Source organism: Falco rusticolus, chromosome 12, assembly GCF_015220075.1.
Source record: "Falco rusticolus isolate bFalRus1 chromosome 12, bFalRus1.pri, whole genome shotgun sequence".
Lineage (NCBI taxonomy): Eukaryota > Metazoa > Chordata > Aves > Falconiformes > Falconidae > Falco > Falco rusticolus.
The window spans coordinates 23247014-23261355 of record NC_051198.1 but is presented as its reverse complement, the minus strand read 5'-3'; the positions used below and the strand labels follow the sequence as shown (position 1 = coordinate 23261355).

At 40.2% G+C, this 14342-nt stretch overlaps 1 long non-coding RNA gene across 1 annotated transcript; it reads right to left on the bottom strand.

Annotated features, from left to right (window-relative positions):
* Nucleotides 1–4432: 4432 nt before the first annotated feature.
* LOC119156026 lies at nt 4433–8455 on the bottom strand. The gene is made up of 3 exons (XR_005106948.1): nt 8305–8455; nt 6834–6990; nt 4433–4642 (listed from the first exon to the last, which is right to left on the bottom strand). It is a non-coding gene; the product is annotated as an uncharacterized LOC119156026 (long non-coding RNA).
* Between the last annotated feature and the right edge of the window lie 5887 nt (nt 8456–14342).

Sequence of the window (14342 nt, the reverse complement as noted above, 5' to 3'; positions counted from 1 at the left end):
CAGTCTAAACTCAGACCACCGGCCCTTTGAATTCCTTGCTAATTCACACTGTTTTTTTCTTTTCCTTAACTGCTTCGTGTACCTTTGGGCATCAGGCATACTACAGTTAGAACAGGTTTTGAGGTACGCGTGGGCTTTTAGCAAGAGAATGGAGCACTGCACCTTGACGCCACCTCTTGGCTGCAGCCCGCAGCACCCGATGTGTAGGCAGAGCCTCTCCCGGCCCTTCCTTTTTTGGAAAGGGAGAAATTGTGATGAAAAGCAATACATTCATCCCTTTCCCTGGAAACAGGGCATTCACTTTGGAATGTGTTTCGTTTTCTTCATTCACTAGGTTGTAAGACATATGCTACTTCTCTGTTACGTACAAGGGAGCACACACCCTTTCTACACAGGCACCCCGCATTTTAAAAGAAAATGTAACAAGCTGGGAAAATGAAAGCTTCTGTTTTTCCACAGTGCATGCATAGCAGGAACCATGCATCAGAGCTCTGCAGTAATCTATTGCTTTGAGCAGGGTATAAGGTACTTGGAAGCAAACATAGTTCAAACGCAATGCTGACGTGCAGTTGTTCAAGCGAGATACACACAGGCCAAAAAGACAAACAGGTCTTGTCTACAAAGATTCAGAAAAACGTATTGTGTGAGATCTTCAGCACAGAAGAGCAAAAGAACAAGTTCAGGATCAAAACACATCACAATCAAAATTCTCTTCTCTTTGCTTTTTAACTCCTCATGCTCAACAGTATGTTTTTATTTTTTCAGTACTGTCTTTTATATAATAATTCTTAAATTAGTATTTTTGATTATTCAGCTTGATGAAAACAGCGCTGTAGTAACAGAAAGAAATGGCAGAGAAAGCTTCCTGAGAATGTTACTTTGACAGAGAGATGATTCTGACACAAAAGTGCACAAGAAGTAGAAACTCACCTACTTGAGATCAAGAGGACATAAAATTTGTTCAGCTACTTACGTTAGCTACAATAACAAGTTTTCCTAGATGATGTACCGGAGAGAATCATTATCTGTGTTTCTTACAGTGCTTTCTTAGGAAGGTATTCCTCTCTCACAGCTCAGTGGGACTGTACTGTTGTGTGGAGTTTCTGTTAATTCAGAAGCCCACATTGAGTGCAAGGCTCCTGGTGCACACAGAAGCCGTAACATGAGATTCTCAGAGAAACTGAGGACCCAATACCATTTTTGTCAGTAGCCTGCTGGGGAAATGCGAATCACCTTTGTCAATTAATATTTATCTTCACTAAAAGATACTATGTACCAGATAAGTCCTTTTCTGACAGGTTAGCTCCAGAAATATCTGTCTTGGCAAAAGAAGTTTTGTCCCTCAAACGATTGAACTCAAAAATTAGAAATCATGATGAAAAGGTGCATCAGGACTTACATCTTCTGAAGCGATAAGTAGGGCAGTACCACAATGGAGGTGCAGTTGCTGCTAATGGGGTTGATGTGCAAATCATTTGAGCAGTATAAAATGGCTTTATGCCTACAAAAATAGGCTTCTGTTTATCATTTGCATATTCAAAGACACAAAATAAATGAAGGCTGTTTTGCCAGCCTACTAGAATAATAGGAGGACAAAACTAATTTTCTGCTTAGTACAAGATTACAGCATTTTCTTCTTTTCATGTAAAATTTTCTCCCACAACTCTCTCCCACTATTGCTATTACTAGTTACTAAGTGTGGTGTGCTTTTAAAACCTTGAAATTTATCAGAACGTTGACAGATACACATTCTAATGCAGAATAATTTCTTACTTGTTCTCAGTCCTTACACTTAGATAGGTATAACCTTGCTTACCAAATGTGTGATCTGTGTCGGATACCACGCGTTTCAATGGCAGGCTGCAAGAAGAAAATTCAGGTCACTAGGTAGTGATGCAGATATATGCAAAGTTTTTAAAATAAAGAGAAAAACTCGAACAGCAACAAAGATTAGTTCTGAAAAGACAGAAAGCTGTATGCAATGCTTTGTTTAATTTTAAGAATAAATGCATTGCAGGTAAAATACTGTAAATAATTACCTTTTCTGACAATCTGAAAATGCACCATTTCAAAAATTGTCTGTACTTCTGCGCTTCAGATTAAGAACTGTATAGACAAAGTGTGAGACATGCAGTGTATAGGACTTTCTCCTGAATGTCTTCAGGTATACCTTGGATCTTCAGTTCTAGGGTTTAGAAGGGTACTCATTTAAGTTTGGTGCTTCATTGGGCTTTTTGCTGTTTTAGACTTCGTGAAGTTACTAATGCTGCAGCTGGTAAGAGTGTTATTGAATTAGCTGAGTTTCTTTCATATAAAAAATTCTTCTAATGACCTTTAAATATGGCTTATAAAGCATTGCAAGTGCCAGCTTTCATCAAAAGTTAAAGCATGTTATTAAGGGCATTGTCCAAATGTCTCTTAAACACTAACAAGCTTGAGGCATCGACCACCTCTCTAGGAAGCCTGTTCCGGTGTTTGACCACCTGTTCAGTAAAGGAATAAATCATAGATTCATAGGTGCTTCCTAATGTCCAGTCTAAACCTCTCCTGGTGCAGCTTTGAACCATTCCCACATGTCCTATCACTAGATACCAAGGTAAAATAATAGTTGTGTCTCTTTTGCCAGAGTAACATTCGAAATGCTGTTGAAATTGCACAGACTTATGATGAAAGTTAGGGACAAACAGCTAACATAAAGCCTCTCGAGCAGTCCTTTTTCTTCAACATGGAGCTGACTTTGTTGTAGCAGTAAGACTGCATCTCTGGTGTTCTCATGATAAGAATCACAGTCCATTTTTCAGCTTTCATCGAAGGGTGGAAGCATGTATCTGTCCCCTGCCTTAGGACTAGATATATTACCATGAGATGCATCAGGTATTAGAAATAAGGGACATACAGTTTTCTTGCAGAGATAAAATAAAGCAGAGGTGGTTTAGGGGTCATGAGAGCAGCATGACTTATGAAACTACTGTGAAAACAGTGATTTCTTGGCCATCCCAGTGTGGAAAATGTCTGATTGGGAGGATGTTTACATTTCTTACTCTCAGCAGAAGCCATCTTTGCTAGAAAGAGCATCTAATGAGTATCAACAGAGCATAAGATATGCTGCTGAACACACCAGAAGAGTGTCTTGGCAATCAAAAAGTGTTTCTTTTCCAATGGAAATGTGAAAGTTCTGGGGGAAATAAAATCCATTGTGAGGCATTGATTCTATTCCAGCAGAGGAGAAAGTTCAAAATAATTTTGTTTGAAATCAGATACCTCATTTATTTACACAGCATTGAGCCTGAGACTTAAACTTACCTGTGGCACCCAGGAATTCCTTTAAATTTTTCAGTTATTAGGGATTAATAATTATCAATTAATTAATAATGAGCAGCTGAAATACATTCTTGGACCTTGGAAGCATGAGGCAGTGTTCCCATGGTCAGCTCTAGAGTCTCTTCCAACCATTATTTCCATGATACAACAATGCTCTGCCCCAGATTCACAGAGCACAAGTTTGAGTCAGATCTCCTGAGGCTGATCAGCTCAGTAAGAGGAGCAAAAACCTTGGCTGATGTTCATATGAAGCTGTCCCAATGAGCTGGCAGGAAACTAGGAAAAACTTAACACTAATAAAAGATTAATCAAAACCAGCCCTAACCGGGGGAATCCATAAAGGTAAACCACACTTCATACAGGAAAATGAGCCACCCAAATTGTTAGCAGGTTCTACAGTTCTGAAAATCCCTTCTAAAGCTCAGCTCTGGCTCCATCAGAGCCTCAGTCCACCACTCCAGGAAAGTGCAGTGGTCCATGGCACCCTGCCCTAATTCTCTGCCTACTCTCCCATTCCAGGAATGAGAGCAGCTCCACCAAGGCCTGCTCTCATGTATTGTTTTTCTCGTAGTTTTGCAGTTCCTGCTCTGCTTCCATGAGCAGGGTTTTGTGTAGCAGTCCAGCAAAATAAGGACAGCAGCATGGTGAAGCTGTGGTAGGAAGTGGTCAGGTGCTTCAGGCTTACTCTACCAGAGCTGAAGAATCTCCTGAAGAAAGACCTAAAGTAAATCTGGCTCTCTGGGCACACCTTCAGATCTCCATGATCTTAGTCTTAGGACAATGCCATTCCTTCTCTTTGTGTTGAGCTATGATTTGATTACCAAGCCAAGGTCAACTACTTACAATGGCAAGATGAGCTATTCACACCATTGTATGTTCTGCACAATTCCCTTGCACTTCTAGGAGCACAGTATATACATTTACCCAAAAGGAATGACAAGTGATATTTTATGTAAGTACCTGAAGCCATGTGACTGTTTCTCACCCACTTTTTGTGGAGGGTTGATCATATAATTGCTCCATGTGCTGTGGCTCATTTTTGTAAATATGAAACCCAAGCATACATACCAGTGTGTTCAGAAACACATGCTTTAGTAATTGGCAAAAGGAATGGTAGCTTTCTTTAAGAGGAACTTTATTTTTCTGTGTACCAGCAGAGTACTTAAGTGTTTAGATATGACACATAATGGTCTTTTTATAACCTGTATTTTTCCCTTTCTAATTCTCTGCATGAGACAGACATTGGTCAAAATAATAATTTCCATTCAGGTTTTAACCAGTTTAAAATGAAGTTGCTTTGCAAGTTTCAAGACAGTAACATCTGTGGAAAAAAAAAAAAAATTGTTTCTCCAGTCAGTTCAAAGACATACAAAATTGCAGCATTTTATCTACAGTTTGTGTGAATAATCTATACAGTCAATTATATAAACATAATTTTATCTTTACAGATGTAGAATCTTAGTTGTCACTAATCTTGGGCATTTGAATGGATCATTTAGCAATCAGTGGAAATTAATACGTTTATATATGCAAACATCAATTTTCCATCATTGCAAATTTATGGAGCATTAGTGAGGTCGTTTTTAATAATAAATTTTATATTCTGTAAAAAATAAATGTCACCGTTAGAAGGGAGCTGTAATGAAGGGAATATCGAATGTATGACTACACTGCATCATTCAGCTATCAATGATTAAACAACTCATACTTTGAATCCTATACTACGCTAGCAGCTCCATTTGGGACCTGAGCTCCTTTATGGTAGCCACTGCACAGTTTAAAGATCATCTTTTGGAGATATCTGCCCAAAATGATGCACCAGTTAGAACAAAGTAAACGCGTGCTATCATCCTCTGTTACAGGGTGGAAATTAAGACAACAGAGATTAATTAACAAACCTGTGATCACACCAGAGCCTGTTGTAGAGCTGGGAATTAAATGAGTTTTCTAAGTTCTACCGCAGTGCTTTAATCACAAAACCATCCTTCCCATCAATTTCAGCATCAGCACTGTTGAAAGGAGCATTTGTAAAAGGGGAGGAAGAAGGTAGTGGGAGCTACTGGAGGATGCAGAGAGCAGGTGCCTTGTCATAACCATTGTGCACTAACTATTTTAACTTTTCATTCCTACTCCACTGCAAAATGAGAAAGCAGCACACGTCAGCAAGTCAGTAATTTAAATAGGGATGAAGCATCTTGACATTTCTCTTGCACTCCAACTTCTAGAATTCCTTTCCTCCTGGAACAGCTCTGTACAGTATCAGTATATAAAAAGTGATGTTATCCCTCTAGAGGCTTTTACATTCCTGTCAGTGATCTGCAGACCGATGTTATGACTTCTACTTCTGGCCTTACCAACAGTATCTTTTCACCACAAAGTATAGATTCAGTTCAAATAACAAGTGACTTAGCTATAGGAAATTTTGTTTGCCAAAGTAATAGAAATTCTAGAAAAAGTTCTCGATCACTCCTTGGCATAAAGCAGAGTTGCAAATCAAGCATTCTGCCACCTGCTGTCTCTTGGCTTCAGGTAAGAGACAAAAATCTGTAGCTTAGCTAAAGACATTTTACTAATTTTTAGTGATTTTTAGAATCTTAAAAAATCAAAAGAAATTATGCTGGGCATATCATTCTGTTGGACCATCTTTTCACCGTGTAAAATGCCATTGTAAATCTGTATTGACACAAGGGAGGGAGATCTGGCCTTTTGTGTTAGAAAATGTGCTGAAACGTGCTTTAGACGAGAAACAGGCTGCAAGACTGGGAGATGCTTTGCATGTCAGTTTGGTCTTATTTGCTTTGCGAGAAGTTGTGAATACTTCGAGGTTGATCAGCTAGTAGTCACAGAGCTGTGAACTTCACCTTTTGACTATATTATTTATACTCACTAAAAGATGAAAAAAATTAGACTGCTACTCCATGTGAGTAAAACAAATGCCAGATCCTGTCTTTGCCCGAGTAAGAGAAAAGAGTCTGTGCTTTCTTTATTTTGATGGTCTATGAAGGAATTGTGTCAAGTGCTGTCAGCTTCATTGATATCCATGATTACTTTAGAGAGGCAGAACCAGTCACAGCATATGTGGGTTATGGCCAGAGTTTTCAAGCAGTTCAGCATTGCTGGACTGGGTGGTTTGTTATGGAGAGCTGATTCCTTTCTTGGGGAAATTCCTGTTAATGTCAGCGTGAGCACTCAACATTAGCAAAATGTGCAGAATTTGGCATGAGATTAGAAAACAATATGGCAAACAACAACAGGCAGTGTCGCTTAGCAATTTTTCGTGAGTATGGATGGCATTTCAGAGGATTTTCTTCCCCTATAAAATCGTTACCCACTCACTTGTTAGTATTGCAGTATTTAAATATTTATGTAAACAAATAATGCTGAACCAGAGCTTGGGGCTTAAAAAAACCCCACACACTGTAGATTAATGTGCCAACATTGGCTTTTCATAATGATAGCTAGCATGGCAAAGAGCATCTGAAATCAAATCTAAACATATGAGCCTCACTTACCACTGGTTTCTGCTGAAGGAATGGTCTTGTTTGCTCTGAAATGCCAAAATAAGCAGTCCTACACCAAACAAACTATTCCCAGTGCAGACTGGAGCATTTGGCCCATAGATGTGAACATCACGAGGAAGTGCTCTTGTATCCCTTTGTGTGGCACTGGCTGAAAATTTGAGAATATATCAGTTAACAATAGCAGCAAAAATTGAGAAAAAATGAAATTTCAGAGAAGTTGATAGGTGGTCCATGACAACCGACATGTATCTCTGAATTTCATAAACACAGTGAGAATACACTGCTGCAGTAATACAGCCCATTTTTTCCCTAAGTCTTCTCTCCACTGGGGGAAGGGAAAGGTTTAGAGTTGTGTTCAAACCTTATTTATTTACATCCTACTTCTCATTAAACTGGTCCAAACACTAACTTGCCTTGCTATGAAGAACATACACCTTTTAGGATTAATTTGTCCAGTCTGGGTAAATTTTTGCTTGACAAAATGTATTGTTTAATTTCCATTCTGTCTATAGGTGCTTAAAACTGGAATAAAGTTACTTCTTAACCATCCTTTTGAGGAACTAAACACATTCAGCTCCTTAAATCTGTTACCATGAAGAGTGTTTTACAGACTTCATCACTTTTATGGATCTTCTCTGCATCCTTTCCAATTTATAAATGCTTTTGAGTAGTAAAGTTTTAGAGCAGGGTATGTAATTCCAGCAGCAGCCATCCACCTGTCAAAGGAAACTGCAGTAAACGTTCACTATACTTACACCTGAGATTTTTACTCTTTATAGGCAGTGATATTACACTAGTTTTGGCTGCACTGTTGCTGTGGGAAATTACAGACAGCTGTTTGTTTAGAAGAAGGTATGAATGTTTTTCAGCAGTACAGGTTCCCAGATAAGACTCACCTCCTTTAAGTAAGAGCCTGCATTTTCTGAACAGAGATGGTCTGTTTTCCATGCTGAAAAGTATACCCCTTGCCTACATCTACCTGACCGAGTGATGCAGATCACTTTGTTACAGTAAACCATGCCTTTTTTTATTTACAAGGTCCCCAGCTGCAGTTGTTTAAGCTTTATGAGGAATGGTTTTATGGGTTTTTTCTGAAAGAAATCATTTAATAATACCAAAAATGATCCTTGCATTAGAAACACCTGCCTTGCAAGGCATCCTCACTTGTAATTACATTTTCAGACCTGCCAGTTAGCCTTTTTGTAAACAATTGTAACTCTGCAGGGTTCTTAGGCAAAATGTCATGCAGAACAAAGCCAGGGAGTTTAAAGAAGTCTTTTAAACCAACACTTTTATCTCACTCAACCACAATTAGAATCTCTCTTTTTTTTCTTATCAAGTTAGAACAGTGATTATTAAAAAAAAAAAAAAAATTGATTGGCGTTGCTCACATTATTTACTCAGTTAAGACTTGTAACAGCCGTTCAGTTGTTATGCTCAGGACTGATACCAGTTCATTTACCACTTTTGCTCTTTTTTCCCTGCAGTCCTTCAAAACTTCCTTGTTGTTTCAAAAGTCATCAGGAGTTAAACATCAGCCAACTCTTTTAAAACACTTGGTAGGAACTAAACCAGAACTCCCGCTGCAAGCCAAAAATGAAGGCATGAGCCAAGGTGTGGATTCTATTTCTAGCTGTAATCACTGAGTTTTATAACATCTTGTAAACAACTTAGGGGAAGCCTGTTCCGGCTTTATGTCCCATGTTCATACTTGGGCCGTAATGTTCTGCCTTAGACCTGAAAATAACCTTCTGTTTCAGAAGGCAGCTGTGGAATCAGTCTAAGGTCATTGCTGACTCTTTTTACTATTTGAGATAAAGATAAGTAGAACTGAAAGGTATTAGATAAAAAAACAAAAAGTGGTTTAGGTTTTTTTTTTTTTCATTCTGATTGAGCAATATTATCAGTTAAACTGCTTCTAATCTGTTGAGTAAGTTTGTGTCCAGTCATTTTGTACATGGGCCATTCACACAGAAGCAAGGGAAAGACAAGGTGTTTTATTAACTGGCAAGCAACAAGAACTGCTAGGAAGACAGTGAGGGCTATAGTATCTGAATTTTCCTGTGTTTTTAAAAGGACCAGATTTCAACGAAATCTCTTTATTTTCTGTATTTTTGTCACATTCACAAGTACCAGATACCAGTACAAGTATCAGTAAAATTGTACAATAGCACTGATAAAGTAACACCTGCCACAGTAGGAAGGATGATAAATTAGCAAATAAATGAGCTTAACGGAAAGGCTGTCAGAAAAATTTGTTTAAACAGCTGCTGCGCTGGCCATACCACATGATTCTATTACCTGGGAAGCAGCAAGAAGGTAGTCAAGAGATACTGGCTGTGGTGGGAATAAAAATAGTCATATCCTGAGAGGATTCAGGCAATACACTGAATCATTATAAGCTTCCATAGGTGAAACCTTGCCCCCTCCCTGCCCCCAATTAATTATTGCCACTTATGGTTTTAACTGTAAACTACAGACAGTTCTTAAACACTTCAGCTAGGACATGAGATCAGAAGGCAAGGGATGTCTAATTTTTCCTTTTCTAAAAGAAAAAGAAAAAATGCAAACACCTGTCATTTGGGATACAAAGTTTGCATGGTATTTTCTTTATTGTTCTTGGTCATCGGAAGCTGTTATTCAAAAGAGTTTGGAGAAGGGCAGAACGGGCAGGTGCTGCTGCTCTCCTTTTGTAGCTCCTGCCGATGAGCAGTGCATGTGGCTGGGCAGGGCTGCTCAGTGCGCCTTTCAAGCAGAACTATGAGTGCATGGGCAAGCGAGCAAGGTGACCTGAAACCCTGAGAATGACTTCCACACTTAGCACCTTCATCTGGGGAGCATGCCAGGTCACCACAGGGCAAGGTCATTTCGGAAGAGAAGCGTAGGAGGGGAGAGGCGCAGAAAGGAAGCAGCCTGAAGCACTCCTGGCAGCTGGTGGGCACTGGGAGCAGGCAAGACTCAGCAGCCCTGGATCCGTGAGAAGGGGCACAGGGAAAAATGAGAAAAAAATAGCGAGAAAAGAGAAGCTGGAGAGAGCAGGGCTAAAAGGTGATGAGGTCAGTAATTCCCTTAGCAGACATGTCAGCAAAGCAGGATGTGCTACAGGAACCCTCAGACTGCCTCACGTGGCTGAGGCACATACAAAACCCGACATTCCGGGCAATGAAACCTGGCATCTATTAGGAAAGGGGAAGGAGAACTGCTATGAGACGTTCCGCCCCAGGAGCTTTTGCTAACTACTCAAAACATAAAACTATAATGCAGTGGAATAGTACTTATTTGAATAGGCTTAATGCCATGCGGCATGTTCATAACCCATATATATAGCAAAAATATCAGGGAAATACTAGACAGAGTCTGTTTCAAACCTGTGGCTCTTTGACCCGGAACATTTTATTTTCTTGTTCTTAGCAAGGCTTGGTGAAGGCTCAGTCATGTCTCGGGTAGACCACTGTTGTCCTGCCTCACCTGCACACAGACAGACGCCACATGCAGAAGAACAGAGAGGCACGGATGTCACTTTTTCCCAAGGTGTCACAAGCCATTGGCACTGCCATGAAAGAAGCCAGATATCCTGACTGGTTGTACTGTTGCACAGACACTACAGGCTTGCCTTGTCTGTTATTTTTCATATGACTGTAGAATGCAAAGTTTTTAATCAGAATTGGGGGGTACTTTGATTGGGCACTGTACAAACCTAGATAAAAGGGGAAGGTATTAATCTCTGCATGAATGCGATTGAGCAAGTACATTTTGTTATTTGTTCCAGTGAGTTGTATAATCCTGCTTCCCAGTCATCCAAATAGGATTTAGCATTGTCAACATGTTTTTCTTAATAGGATGATGCTATGAACTCATGTCCATGCAAGGCCGGAAAACCAGATTACACGCCTCGGGAGACTATATATCAGTTTTAGCTGTTAGTGAAATAATTTTTTTCAGTGACCAGACTACAGCCTTGAGGCCACCTTACAGGGGAATCATCAAGAGATGGTATGCCCCATGCAAGACCCATCACAAACTTCAGGAGCCAACTATTTAATGCAGTATCTAAGTGGGTTTAAAAAAAAAAAAAATAGTCTCAGCTATTCCTTTTCCGAACTAAATGTTACTTTAATACTAACTTCTGCTAATTCAGAAATGTGCAATACTAAATTCAGGTCAACACATCTCCCCCTCAAAAGAAAATCTGCAGTAAGTGCTGCTTTGCCAGGTTTCAAGCATTATTCTGTCACATCACTTGTGAGACACTGCAATTACACCACTTTAGAGGAGGAGTTGCTTCTTATTAGCAAAAAAATTGCAGCATATTGTGAGCGTAAGTTCTAGTACATTGCCACAATAGCAGCGAAAGGGGGCCCTAGGCTAATCATGAACCAATCATGCATTTTGTCAGGAGTAAGTCAGCATTAATCAAACTAACATCACACTGCTGCAAGTCACATTTCACCAGCCCACCTGAAGCCTTGCTAGCCATCTAGAATTACTTGTTTGAGGAGTCACTGCAGCTGCACCCAAAGGAGAAGAGCACAGCACATCTCTCTGCTGGCCTGCCTGGCAGTACTGACACTTGCTACCATGTGCCGGAACTCCACAGGGCAAGGGAATTCCGAAAGAGCTGAACTTCTAACTCAAAAGAATTATATGCAGCTCGCAAGACCTCAGTGGACCCCACTGTGCTGATATTTTGTGTGTGAATACTTAGTTTCAGCTGGAACTGCTGGGCAATTTTTTACACACCGTCTACAAAGGGAAAGGTGTTGTTCCACATCACAATTCATATCCTTTTTTTTCAGAGCTACACTTGGAAGGAATATGGCAGGTAAAAAGGGCTGAAAATTTGGATCATGCATCATTCTTATTTGCATTGCTAACAGTAAGGTTCTGACAAAAGATGGTGAATTGTGAAAGGCTTTGGATTATCCAGGCTGCCACTGTGGTCTTGGGTACCTCATATGCCTTTCTTATTCCTGTATGTTCTTATTATTTTATAATATTTAATATATATAAACATATATAATATGACATGTAACAGTAATACTTATTACGAGAATACATATTCCTACTCTTACTTGCATATTTTCAGTACTAAATGTGTTTCCATCCTTTCTGTGTACGAGGTGCTAGCAGATGTGTCACTTTACTCATTTCAGCCTGAGTCTGACCGATACAGAAAACTCATTTTCTTGCCGTTGCAGTCTGCACAGCCCACAGAGGTCTGTGGTTGCCTGGCTGTGGTCACTCAGCTCTTGGTACATAGACTTGAATCCATATTGGATTGCATCAGCTTTTCTTCTGTTTTGACCTGCCTCGGCTCCTGTCTAGGATAGGGCAAAGAGTGTGCTGGAGGCAGAAATAAAATGTTGCCATACTCCCTAATCCCTCCAGTAGCTCATTACTCACTGTGTGAGGGGCGTAGTGGAGTCCTGGCCTGCGTTTATTTCAAATCCAGGTGTGTGCTGAGCATGGAAGCAGCAAGTGCCAACTGTAAAAAGCAGTGATTGTCTTCTCTGTCTGCTACTTGGTATTGAGAGGAGACAGGATAGTCTTTAGAGGCAAAAAGGAGAATGAAGAGTAATACTTTATGACTTGACCATTGATTAAACAGGAAAGGGTTGTGTTTATGTATTTACCTGTACAGACAAGGACCAGCAGAAAAGAGACAGGCTAATTCAAGCCCTTGAGAAATACAAGAAGGATCTTGAACGCGGTCTTCCTGCCTCACCGTTCAACTCCAGAAGTGTTTCGCCAAGCCGGCGGAAGGTATGTGATACTCTGACAGCAGAGGACCTGTCACACAGGTAGTACCGAGCTGCATGCGAGACCCGTTTCCCCTTCGTTAGCTGCACCCTGAAGTGCTGGCGAGTGCCTGTAACACAGCAGGTAAGTGCAGAGTTACTCAGCGTGGCTTTTCATAGTCTAGACAAACAGAGGTAATATTTGGTTCTCAGTTTTGCCAGCTGGCACTTACCCTCTCCTCTAACTCCTGCTATCCCTACGTGGCCTGTAATGACAGGTACCCATGTCATGACTACATGTACATGACTAAAATGTGTCCCTGCACCGACAGTGTGAATGTACACATGCCGCTCACAGACCCACACGTGTTCTCTTTGCTCCTTTCACAAACGGAATTACACTTTTTTAACAAAGTATTATATGGGTGCCCAGCAAAAAAATTTGAGTGAATTGATTGAAATATTTGCTGATGTGTGTGACATTTTTACTAGGATGATTTCTGTACACAATATTTTCAAGAGAACTAAATCCCAATGATCTTCTTAATATTCCCACTGAACACAATGCAGTAAGTTTACATTGTTTTACAGTATCCTCTGAATATCAGAATGGCATTTACAGGTAAAAGCAAGAACCTAAAGTAATTAATCCTAATTCTATATATTCTGCCAGATACCAGAAACTGTACAACCTTAGGCCAGTGGACCTCACCTCAGTAGAGGATTCTTGCAAAACACTTCATTCTGCCATAGTCCAGAGTCTCTCTGGGGCAAAAACTCCTCAGCAGACTATATTTAGATTGTACAACTTTCTGTTTGTTGAGAATTATAGTTTGTTTATCACTAGATTACCAGTGATGCTGTTTATAAAGAGTATCATCCAATTCAAACATATGCATTATTCTGATTTGTAAAATGTTGCTCCCACTGAGATAAATAGCAAAATAATAGGCCACAAATTCACCTGTAGTATTTATGAGGCTAACAGTGGTTCTGTTTGACTTCAAACGCGTGAGATGGAGTCACACTCACACGTGCATGGGCATACAAGGAGAACAGAAGATGCCATTGAAGAAGGGCTGTGACATCGCCATTGAGACATCGGTTCCACAGATGAGAGTGCACAATGTCCAAGGAGGAAAGTCTCCTGTTCTCCCTCTGTGGGCCCTGGCAAGCAAAATGGAATTTCTGTAATTTCCTAAGACTACTTGTCATTAGCAACCTCAACCTTGTAAAGAGAAGGAAGGAAACAGCAACTAGAAAAAAGAACTTGTTAACTACCTCTAGCACAGTAGCAGCTTGGCTTTACTCTTGGCTACACTTCCCAAAATTCAGCAAGTCATTTCGAGTACTTGAGACAGTTTGAAAAGTGTCTTAGAATTCCCCCTGTGTGAATCAATTTGTAGGAGACACTGTTCAGTGAATTGCTTTTGTGATTTTTCTGTCAGTTCTTTAACTTACAGGCAAGGCGGTCACTGTTGGAAAATTGTCACCTGTATTTGACATCTGGTCGGAACAACTGTTCCAGGACAAAGAGAGAGCAGCCCCCCTCTGTATGTTTTCAGCAACTCACTTCAAGGACTCTGATACCAGCTCCTACTGCAAGAAAACCCATCCGAAAAACTGCTCAGCATGCTTTGTCTCAGGCTCCTGCTCACAACTCCAGTACAGACAGGTTATCTGCTTCACCACTTCTGCAGTCTCACATGCATTTAGGTAGTTGCAACAGGAAGAAGATGTTTCAAAACTCTTTTAATAAAAT